This window comes from Trifolium pratense, linkage group LG2 (assembly GCF_020283565.1).
Source record: "Trifolium pratense cultivar HEN17-A07 linkage group LG2, ARS_RC_1.1, whole genome shotgun sequence".
Taxonomy (NCBI): domain Eukaryota; kingdom Viridiplantae; phylum Streptophyta; class Magnoliopsida; order Fabales; family Fabaceae; genus Trifolium; species Trifolium pratense.
Genome location: NC_060060.1, coordinates 3,476,926 through 3,489,155, shown reverse-complemented (window position 1 = coordinate 3,489,155; position 12,230 = coordinate 3,476,926).

The following is a 12,230-nucleotide window of genomic DNA, read 5'->3' as shown; positions in this document are numbered from 1 at the left end:
AAACGAAAATGATGATCCTGAACCCAAAACTGTGAATGAATGTCAAAATAGACATGATTGGAAAAATTGGAAAGATGCGATAAATACTGAGTTAAACTCTCTTAAAAATCGAAAAGTATTTGGACCCATTGTGGATATACCTGAAGGTGTGAAACCTGTTGGGTATAAGTGGGTCTTTGTAAGAAAACGAAATGAGAAAAATGAGATTGTAAGATACAAGGCTCGTCTTGTTGCACAAGGTTTTTCCCAAAGACCAGGAATTGATTATGAGGTAACATATTCTCCTGTTATGGATGCCATTACTTTTCGTTATTTAATTGGTTTATCAGTGTTTAACAAATTGGACATGTATCTCATGGATGTTGTTACTGCTTACTTGTATGGATCACTTGATAGTAACATATATATGAAAATCCCGGAAGGATTTAAGATGCCTGAAAACTCAAAACCCAGAGAGACGTATGCAATAAAGTTGCAGAGGTCATTATACGGGTTAAAGCAGTCAGGACGCATGTGGTATAACAGACTGAGTGAATATTTATTTAAAGAAGGCTATGTAAATAATCCTATTTGCCCTTGTGTCTTTATAAGAAAAACAATATCTGGTTTTGTAATAATCGCTGTCTATGTTGATGATTTAAATATCATTGGTACCAATAAAGAAATTAAAGAAGCAAGAGATTACTTAAAGAAAGAATTTGAAATGAAAGATTTGGGGAAAACCAAATTCTGCCTTGGTTTGCAAATTGAATATACTAAAAATGGTATATTGGTACATCAATCAAACTATACAGAAAGGGTATTGAAAAGATTCAACATGGACAAAGCCAATCCTTTGAGTACCCCAATGATGGGCAGAACATTAAATGTTGAAAAGGATCCGTTTAGACCTAAGGAAGAAAATGAAACAGATCTTGGCTCTGAAGTACCATACCTCAGTGTCATTGGGGCACTCATGTACCTTGCCAACTGTACAAGGCCTGATATAGCCTTTGCAGTGAATTTACTAGCAAGATTCAGTTCATGTCCTACAAAGAGACATTGGAAAGGAATAAAACATATTTTTCGATATCTCCGAGGTACTTCTGATTTTGGTTTGTTTTATTCTAACAATACAAAACCAGTTTTACTTGGTTATGCAGATGCAGGATATTTGTCAGATCCACATAATGCTAAATCACAGACTGGATATGTGTTTACATATGGTGACACCGCAATATCATGGAGATCTCAAAAGCAAACACTTGTAACAACTTCTTCAAATCATGCTGAAGTAATTGCCCTCCATGAAGCTAGCAAAGAATGTAGATGGTTGAGATCAGTAACTCAACATATCCAAGGAACGTCTGGTTTACCAACTGATAAGAATCCAACAATTTTGTATGAAGACAATGCTGCATGTGTTACTCAGATGAAAGAAGGTTACGTCAAAAGTGATAGAACCAAACACATCCCTCCAAAATTCTTCTCATTCACACAAGAGCTAGAAAGAAACAAAGAGATTGATATTCAATACATTCGTTCGAGTGAAAATGTGGCCGATCTCTTTACAAAGGCACTTTTCACATCAGTCTTCAAGAAACACGTACGAAGTATTGGAATGCGTCACCTTCGAGACATTTGAAGAAGAATTACCTAGGCTTGGTTAAGGGGGAGCATAATGTTGTACTCTTTTTCCCTTATTGAGGTTTTTATCCCAATGGGTTTTTCCTAATAAGGTTTTTAACGAGGCAACGTATGTTCCCATCACATTCTTCTCAACAAAATTAAATGGAGCACTATGATGAATATTTCAAAGGGGGAGTGTTATAAGTAATTAAATAAATCATCAAATTAAGGTGAAAGAGATGTTTCACTATTAATGTTGAAATATTCATGGATAATGTCAACTTAAAATAGTAATATAGATTATTATCTATCTTTGTCAACTTAGAATAGTAAATTTAATTTGTTTTTATTCATAGCTTTACTAGTATAAAAAGCCACTTTGTGTTCAATGTAAAATGCACCTTTCATGAATGATATGAATACATCTAACCCTTCTACTCTCATAATTTTCTTAAGATTTAATTTAATATTTGCAGCTTATAACTAGATTAGTAATTTTATCATCCTATTAGTACCTAATAAATAATTAAATATTTAAATTTCTCAACAGTGACATTATTATATACAGCACGTTAACCAATAAAATTTATAGTATGAAACAAAATAATTGAGTTGTGTGGTAAAGGAAATTTAATATGTCAGTGATTGGAGTTATTAGTGTCCACCAAAGGGTCACATTTGCTATTCATGCATGGGGAAGCCGGACCACACCACACTAATACTAATTCATGGTTATCGTACGTCCACATGCATGGGGGGCAACCGGCCAGCACTATCCTTTCTAGGGATGGTAACGGGCGTCCATTGGTGCGGATTTGGCACTTACCAAATTCACACCCGAAATTATCATCTAAACCCAAAGATTGTTCGGGTGGCAAAACAACACCCACGCTCACACCCATTGGGTTCGAGTTTTTTCCACCCAAACCCAAACCCACAACACATTTGAAAATAATTTGCAAATTTAAGAAATTGAATTCCAACATAGATTTTGAATTAAATTACAACTAAAATTAAGGTCTTCCAAAAAAATTCAAACATAGACTTTCAAGAAATTACAACATAGACTTTCAAGAAATTAAATTACAACTAAAATTTAAGGTCTTCCAAAGAAATTGAGGGAGACTATGGGGGTAATTAGATAATTATAAAATATTTCGGGTGAATGTATGAATTTCGGGTGTGGGTTTGACTAATACCAAACCCACACCCATATTATCGGGTGTCACCCGAACCCAAACTCAAACCCAGTCAAATCGGGTTTCGCCCGTTGACTTGAGTTTAGATTCGAGTGAGTCTCTCGAGTTTGGGTTTTTTTGTCATCCCTAATCCTTTCCACATCATTTTTTTTGGTACAATCTTTCCACATCGTTTGATTCTAGTGAGAATGAAAGGATGGAAAAATTATTAAAAAAAATAAAAAATAAAAAAAATAAATAATTTGTTTGAAAATGCACCCGTTGTTTGAAAATAGTATTTTTGTCCTTAATTTGCTAGCAGGGTACTAGCAGGGACGGATGCACTAAGAGCCATGGTGTGGCTAAAGCCACACCAGATTTTTTGATATTTTTTTTATAAACATATATATAGATATATATTGTGTTAAATATTGTCTTCGGATACTAGTTAAATATATTAATAAGAAAATTTTATCTTGTATTTTGTGTGTTTAATAATTTAAAAATAAACTACTACAAAGTTATCTTTTCAATATTAATTTTATCTTTGATTTCCTCTTTTAATATGTTTAACAAGTGCCCCAAGTACTGTTTAGCATGACTCATAAAAAAAAGAGGTTAAATTGGACAATTGGTACCTTAACTATTTATGAGTTTCATATTGGGTCATTAACTAATTAACGTTACAAATCGTCCCTTAACTAATTAAAGTTACAAACTGATCGCTTAACTTTATTTATGTTTGGCATATTGATCATTTCCTTTAATTTTACTAAAAAAAAATGTTAACTTTATCTTTGGTTTAAGAAAGATGTCTGAACTCGTAATCGTATTTCTTAACACTCCTACCAATATTACTCATAAATAAATTATTTATGCGTACATATAACGAATAACATCAAACAAAGTTAACTTTTTTTTTGAGAAAAACTAACGAAAATTATTAACACGACAAACAAAATTAAAGTTAAGGGGTCAATTTGTAACGTTAATTAGTTAAGGGACTAATATGAAACCAATAAATAAGTTAAAAGACCAATTATCCAATTTAGCAAAAAAAAAATAAAATAGAATTGTCTTCAATTGAATTGAAGTAGTGAACACAAAACACGTATGTTTCTCTCCCTTTTCATCAATCAACTTCATCGCCCACCTCCCCATAGTCACCAGTTACCAAATTTGAGTCCCTCATTGTCATTTGGAGCTTTAGATGTGAAAAATTATTGAGAATAGTTGAGCTTAATTTATCCAAGTGATTTTGTAGATGAGCCAAAAATGGTGATGCGACATCAACTTCAAAATTATATTAGAGATGTTTAATTTTAGCCACACTAGTTTTTTATGTCTGGATCTGTCCCTGGGTACTAGCCACTATAACATTGATTTTCTAAGTAGTTTTGTGAAAGAAGAACTTAATTTGTTTATGATGTCTGACCTATATATAGAAGAAAATGATGAAAGTAGTGGACTAGGTAGTTGAGATAACGGGGAGGAAGTGGCTCCAATTATTCCTATTTTTCCGATCCCATCTCGTTCTAAGCATGATTGAGTCATCATAATACAGTGGAATGATAAACTAAGCCTCAGATATCAGTTCCCAAGGCATATTGGTCCTTTCACTTTATGGAGCGGGTCGAGCCCAATAAAAATTGAAAATAACATTTTTTGTTCTTTAAGTTTTGCAATCCAACTATTTTGACCCTTTAAAAATAACCTCTTATGCTTATAAAAAAAAATAAGGCTTAAATGCAGTTTTGGCCCCAAAGTTTTATAATTGTTTGATTTTGGTCATCCAGGTTTCAATTACTTGATTTTAATCATCTAAGTTTCACAAGTGCTCGATTTTAGCCCTCCAAGTTTCAATTGCTCTATTTTGGCCCCCAAGTTTACCTCCTTTTGTATTTGCTAGCCTCCCGTTGAATATTTAGATTAAAAATTGGTTATGTGGCATTTTAAAATTAAATATGTATTTAAAAATAAATAAATAAATTACAAATTTTTTTTAAAAAACTAAACTATAAAATATTTTTTTTATTATATGTAGTTTATAAAATAATTTTGTCATATAAAAAAGTAAAAAAAAATATTTGTGAACTATTTTTTTAAAAAAATATAATTATTAAACCTTTTATTAAATTTTTTTAATACTTTTTATAAAAGCAAATATTTTTATTTTTTTATAATTAAAACATTTTTTAAATTTTTTTAAAAAATGTCACATAAGCAAATTTTAGTCAAAAAAGTCAACGGGGGCTAGCAAATGCAAAAGGGTGTAAACTTGGGGGGGCCAAAATCGAGCAATAGAGAATGAACTATAGAAAAATGTGAAACAATAGGGATCTATTCAAACATTTTTTTCTTTAAGGGATCAATGTGAAACAAAAAATCAAGGTTATCAAAACCGGACCGACCCGGCCGGTTGAACCAGTCATGAAAATGGTTCGGTTATGAGAAAAAACCGGATAGGAAACCAACCGGCAAAAAAACGCGTGAACCGGTTTTGAACCGGGTTGAACCGGCCGACACGGTCCAAGCGGTTCTGCAGATTTTTATTTTTATTTTTAAAAACAGGGCAAAACGACGTCGTTTTAACTTTTTTTTAAAAAAAAAAAACTGAAACAAAACAACACGTCGTAGAAATAAGAAATGTTTGTTTTTCATCATAGGAATTGATTTTTTTTTAAGGCAGTATGTTGTCAATTGATGTTGTGGTGCTATTTTGTGTTATTGAATTTAGTTTATTATATAATTTCTAATTTGGTTTGAATTATAAATTTTATTTTATTTTGACTTGTGATATTTTATCTTTTTAATGTGTGAAATTGTGAAATATTGAGCAATTATTCATATATTTTTATTTATATATTACTTAAAATATATATTTAATTAAAAATGGTTGGACCCCGGTTGGACCTTGAACCGGTGAGCTCGCCGGTTCGATGATCAGTCCGGTTCCAGTGTTTTAAAAACCGAACCGGACCGGCCGGTCGGACCGGTCGAACCGTGAACCGGAGGCTGGCCGGTCTGGTCCATATGTTGGATCGGCTGTGTAGTTAAACCGGTGGAAACCGGAAAAACCGATGAACCGGCGGTTCACTCGGACCGGCGGTTTGATTGCATTTTTTTTTCCTCCAGCCTAAAACGACGTCGTTTTTGAATATTAATTTTTTTTTTTTAAATCTTGTTATTATTGTTTTGTTATAGATTATTTTGAAAAAAATAAATAAAACAAAGAACAAATACGCATACGCGTAGAAAGAAAGAAGAAATTGTTGCTTGAAGCTTGAACCCTAGCCTACACAGCTTCGCCGCCGTCACAATTCACAATACTGATTTTTCTCGCTAAAAAAAACTTTTCAATTGAGCCAAATCGATGATGAAACAGATCAGAGGGGTGAGAAAGAGGAGAAGAGGATGATGTAGATCGGAGGAGGAGAAAACAATAATTGAATTCAGATCTTAAAGAGGAACTTAATATCAAAAGATGAAAAAATGATGAATAGATCTAAATTTTGAAATTATAAATGGTTTAATGATCATATCCTACCTTGTTTTCTTAGAGATGTGGGGAGTATTTTTTAAACAAAAAAAAAGAAAAAGAAAGAAATGTCTGAAGCTGCATGTGAGACACTGGGAGTAACATAGGTGCGGCCAACCCTAGTAGTAGTAATAACTACAAAAGATGCTATTTTTCCATAGTATACGGTTATTCATTTTCATTTTGGACTAGAAATATTGATTGGGCTCTATTAATTTTGGTAAGTTTATTATCAGGCCCAATGAAGAAACACCATTCCTTTTTTTTTTTTGTCAACACCATTCCTTTGACCGAGTTAATAACGGTATAATTTTATTATAGAGACCGGTTCATTTCACCGGTTTAATCCGGTTTGTCATGCGGTTCGACCAATGACCCAGTGGTTCGACCAATGGACCAGTGAACCAGTGCCCTGCCGGTTCGATGTCCGGTCCGATTTTTAAAACACTGTCCGGTTCTGACAACCTTACAAAAAAATATCTTTAAGGGACCATTTTACTAATTAATCTGATTATTTAATATCTCCTCTCAAACTAATGCATTGAAGTTAGTTATTAAGAGTTTGTCAAGCCAAATTAAACCGAACAAACCAAATCGAATCAAAATGAACGATCCGAACCAAACCAAAAGAATATGAAGCAAAATACCTCTAGGAGGCATCAAAAGGAGAACCAAATGTTTGATCTTCTCTATAGTACTACTCAGAAAGGTATGGGACCATTTAATTGATTGAGAAAGGAAACAAATTGTAACATAAGGTATGATACCAAACAAACCGTCACATAAGTTGATGTTGAAACGAACATATCGAGACACCAAACTTCAAAGCACAAACCAAATACCGAATTAGAGGCACCGAACTTGAAAGAACAAACCAACTTCAACAACAATAATTTTCATCGTAACTCACTAAATTTGGTTGACGAGAAATTTGAATATAATGCATGAAATCCCGAGTTCAATTCGCATTAACTCCATTTTAAACAATAAGAAAAAAAAACAGAAATAATTTTCATTGTCGCGAACGTAATATTCAATCAACCAAATTCTTTGATACCGTGTTAACAAAAGAGAAAAGAGACTAGAATTTTTATTAAAATGACAAAAGTTATGGACACAGGAAATAAGTATAAATTAAGAACAATATATAGTTAAATATAAAAATATTAAACTACCCTTAACTCAATTAATTTTTTGGTACAACCCTTAACTCAATTTTAATATAAAAGGCTTAATTATTACATATATTATTTAAAAGATTAAACTCAATAGTAAAAATAGCTTTAACGAAAGTTGATTTAGCTAGCTTATTTAGGTAGCGTTTAGCTGGTTTTTCAAAACTTAAAAACATGTAAAACGCAAAGCAATATCTTAATTATACATTTTAGCATAAAAACCTCAATTTAGTCCATGAGGTGCAAATTTAATTAATATTGTTGAAGCCAATTGCATAAAAGGGAAATGAAGTTGCTTGTGAGACAAGTCAATTGAAGACATTTACTAATAACTAACTAGCTAGTTTGTTAGGATTCAGTTAGCTAGTTGTTTTCATTCCATTAGAGGATTACATCTTATATAAGAACTTGTAATAAGCGTGTTTTCATACTTGTAATCGTTTTCAGTAAAATAAAATTTGTCGAAGAGGTTTTTTTGTTAATGGCAAATAATATTATATATATAATACGTAAATAATAAAAGAAAATTCATAATACAAAGAGGTATCAGAAGTACACTCAGTCAACACAACCTTTAAAAAAGACACACAACCTTACAAGAAGACACATCAAAAGTTAAACACTTATAAACCACCAAGAAGGACAGATGCAAGAGGCCTTCAATCAACCAGATCTCACGAAGGCCCAACTCAACACCCGACAGACTCTACCGGTTCCAACAAAAATAGGGTGCATACCCCACTCATAAAAGGAACAGGGGAAGTCATGGTTTTTACCTAAGAACCATTTTCAAGATGAAAACATAATGCAAACATTCTACATGAGATGCAAGTTTTAGGGCTTGCTCCTACCGAGGTCCAACAAACTATGAATTTTCTGAGTGTTTATTGGGCTAACATGGCTCAGAATGAAGGTATTGTTCATATTATTCCGTACATATTTGTTGGTCCATGATCTAATTATCCACTTGGGATGGCAATCCGCGTCCCACAAGCGTGGCGGGCGCATTAAGCTCAGGGAACTCGCTCAGGACACTCATAAATTCATAATGGCACTAGATGAGGCCAAACTCCATTCCTTGTCGGAGGATGGTCCCAGCTGCTGAAAATTTAGAGTGACATTTGCGCCACAGCAAAGGTTGAGAAATGTATGGCAACATAATGAGACCCCTTCAAAACTGTAAGTTCTCGACTGTTCACATTTCAATAGTTTTCGATCGTTGAAATTATATTTCAATTCAACTTACTTCTGGCAAGTACGATGAGGGTGATAAATCGGGATTCTTGATATTGTGTCGAATAAATTGGTGTTGTCGAAAGTTTCATTATTTGCTTTCAGACAGCTTTCTAATCTCATTCCGACAACAGGCAACTTGTTTGGTCTTAGGATTTTTCCTCAGAATTCTTGTATGTGTGTCAATGGATATGTGTTGGAGAATCTGTAAATCATCTTTTCTTTGATTGTAATGTGTTGCATAACTAGATATCCGACCCGTGCAACGCACGGGCAAGCATTTGTTATATATTTTAATTGTTAGTACCATGATAAATAATTAGGCATAATATTAAGATATCAAACATTGACCTAAAAATAATCGAATAATACGAAATAATACAATAATAATGACATAGGTCAATCAATAATACAACACATGATTTTTAAAGTAGAATTTGAAACTCATACTAATCCAAATATAATAAAACAACACATGGTTCACACCATAATAAAACATCACATGGTTCTTAAAACATAAATAATTTCATATAATATCCCGATATCATTATAAATTAAACTAAATATAATATGACATTGTCATTAGATTAGAGGGATAATATTTATCTGATTAAATACAGCACTCAAGATTATATGATTAAATAATGACATAAGATTTTTTAAATATAACCAATTAGACAAATGTTAATTATTAACATAATACAACCATATAATAAGGAAAATATAAGAAAGGCTACATAAAATCATACAGCTCCAGTGCATTTTTTAGATATATAAAATTTGAAAATTAACATTAAATTTAATGGATAAACAAAATGGATACACAAATCATAGAGCGTATAATAAAGACTACATAAAATCTTACAGTCCCCGTGCATTTTTGAGAGATACGAAATTTGAAATTTATTTATGGTAAAACATATATCATATTACACGGTTACATTATGAACTTATAAATTTCATAAAAAATTAATGTAATCTTGAATGGATAGACAAAAATGGATACACAAAACATAGAGCGTATAATAAAGTCTAAATAAAATCATACAGTCCCCGTGCATTTTTGAGAGATACGAAATTTGAAATTTATTTATGGTAAAACATATATCATATTACACGGTTACATTATGAAATTATAAATTTCATAAAAAATTAATGTAATGTTGAATGGATAGACAAAAATGGATACACAAAACACAGAGCGTATAATAATGTCTACATAAAATCATACAGTCCCCGTGCATTTTTGAGAGATACGAAATTTGAAATTTATTTATGGTAAAACATATATCTATGTTTACACGGTTACATTATGAAATTATAAATTCAATTAAAAAATTAATGTAATCTTGAATGGATAGACAAATGGATACACAAAACATAGAGCGTATGATAAAGTCTACATAAAATCATACAGTCCCCGTGCATTTTTGAGAGATACTAAATTTAAAATTTATTTATGGTAAAACATATATCATATTACACGGTTACATTATGAAATTATAAATTCAATTAAAAAATTAATGTAATCTTGAATGGATAGACAAAAATGGATACACAAAACACAGAGCGTATAATAATGTCTACATAAAATCATACAGTTCCCGTGCATTTTTGAGAGATACGAAATTTGAAATTTATTTATGGTAAAACATATATCTATGTTTACACGGTTACATTATGAAATTATAAATTCAATTAAAAAATTAATGTAATCTTGAATGGATAGACAAATGGATACACAAAACATAGAGCGTATGATAAAGTCTACATAAAATCATACAGTCCCCGTGCATTTTTGAGAGATACTAAATTTGAAATTTATTTATGGTAAAACATATGTCATATTACACGGTTACATTATGAAATTTTAAATTCAATTAAAAAATTAATGTAATCTTGAATGGATAGACAAAAATGGATACACAAAACACAGAGCGTATAATAATGTCTACATAAAATCATACAGTCCCCGTGCATTTTTGAGAGATACGAAATTTGAAATTTATTTATGGTAAAACATATATCTATGTTTACACGGTTACATTATGAAATTATAAATTCAATTAAAAAATTAATGTAATCTTGAATGGATAGACAAATGGATACACAAAACATAGAGCGTATGATAAAGTCTACATAAAATCATACAGTCCCCGTGCATTTTTGAGAGATACTAAATTTGAAATTTATTTATGGTAAAACATATGTCATATTACACGGTTACATTATGAAATTTTAAATTCAATTAAAAAATTAATGTAATCTTGAATGGATAGACAAAAATGGATACACAAAACATAGAGCGTATGATAAAGTCTACATAAAATCATACAGTCCCCGTGCATTTTTGAGAGATACGAAATTTCAAATTTATTTATGGTAAAAAATATATCTATGTTTACACGGTTACATTATGAAATTATAAATTCAATTAAAAAATTAATGTAATCTTGAATGGATAGACAAAATGGATACACAAAACATAGAGCATATGATAAAGTCTACATAAAATCATCCAGTCCCCGTGCATTTTTTAGAGATACGAAATTTGAAATTTATTTATGGTAAAAGATATATCATATTACACTATTACATTATTAAATTATAAATTCAATTAAAAATTTAATGTAATCTTGAATGGATAGACAAAATGGATACACAAAACATAGAGCGTATGATAAAGTCTACATAAAATCATACAGTCCCCGTGCATTTTTGAGAGATACGAAATTTCAAATTTATTTATGGTAAAACATATATCATATTACACAGTTACATTATGAAATTATAAATTTCATAAAAAATTAATGTAATCTTGAATGGATACACAAAACATAGAGCGTATGATAAAGTCTACATAAAATCATACAGTCCCCGTGAGTTAGATGAGATTGAACTATTTTATCATTAAAATTGGAATTCTTAAGTCGTGAATCGTTAATACATAGAAGTTAGAATTACTAAATTGTAGTTAGTCTAATTAAGTGAGAAATATTACTCCGATATGAAATTCATGCTCTAATATTATTGGTAAATTTATGTTTGGTCCATTTTGTTTTTCCTCTCCATTTAGATGACGTATTTTGTAGTTACCCTTAAAATTTTGTTAGATAACTATCAACATTGTTCATAAGCTCATGTGGATATATGTTGCAAGTTTGAGTGAAGAGTAAATGTTATGTGATAAATATAAGTTGTTAGCAAAATGAAATCTCTTGAACCAAGAAAAACTTAATGAATGGAACCCAATATTAAGAGATTTCTGATTACCTTCAAATTTATATTGTCATAAAATAACATTTGTATGATAATAATGAGAAACTAATGTCTTTTTTCAAAAATCAAAGCTTTTTCACATCTTTTTATACCAATTTTTTGAAAAAATTATATATACAACACAAAACTAATATGTCTCTTGTTTTAATTCATTTTAATTCATTTGTTTTACACTACTTCACCTATTTAAAAAACTATGCCGTAATTTACATAAGTTTT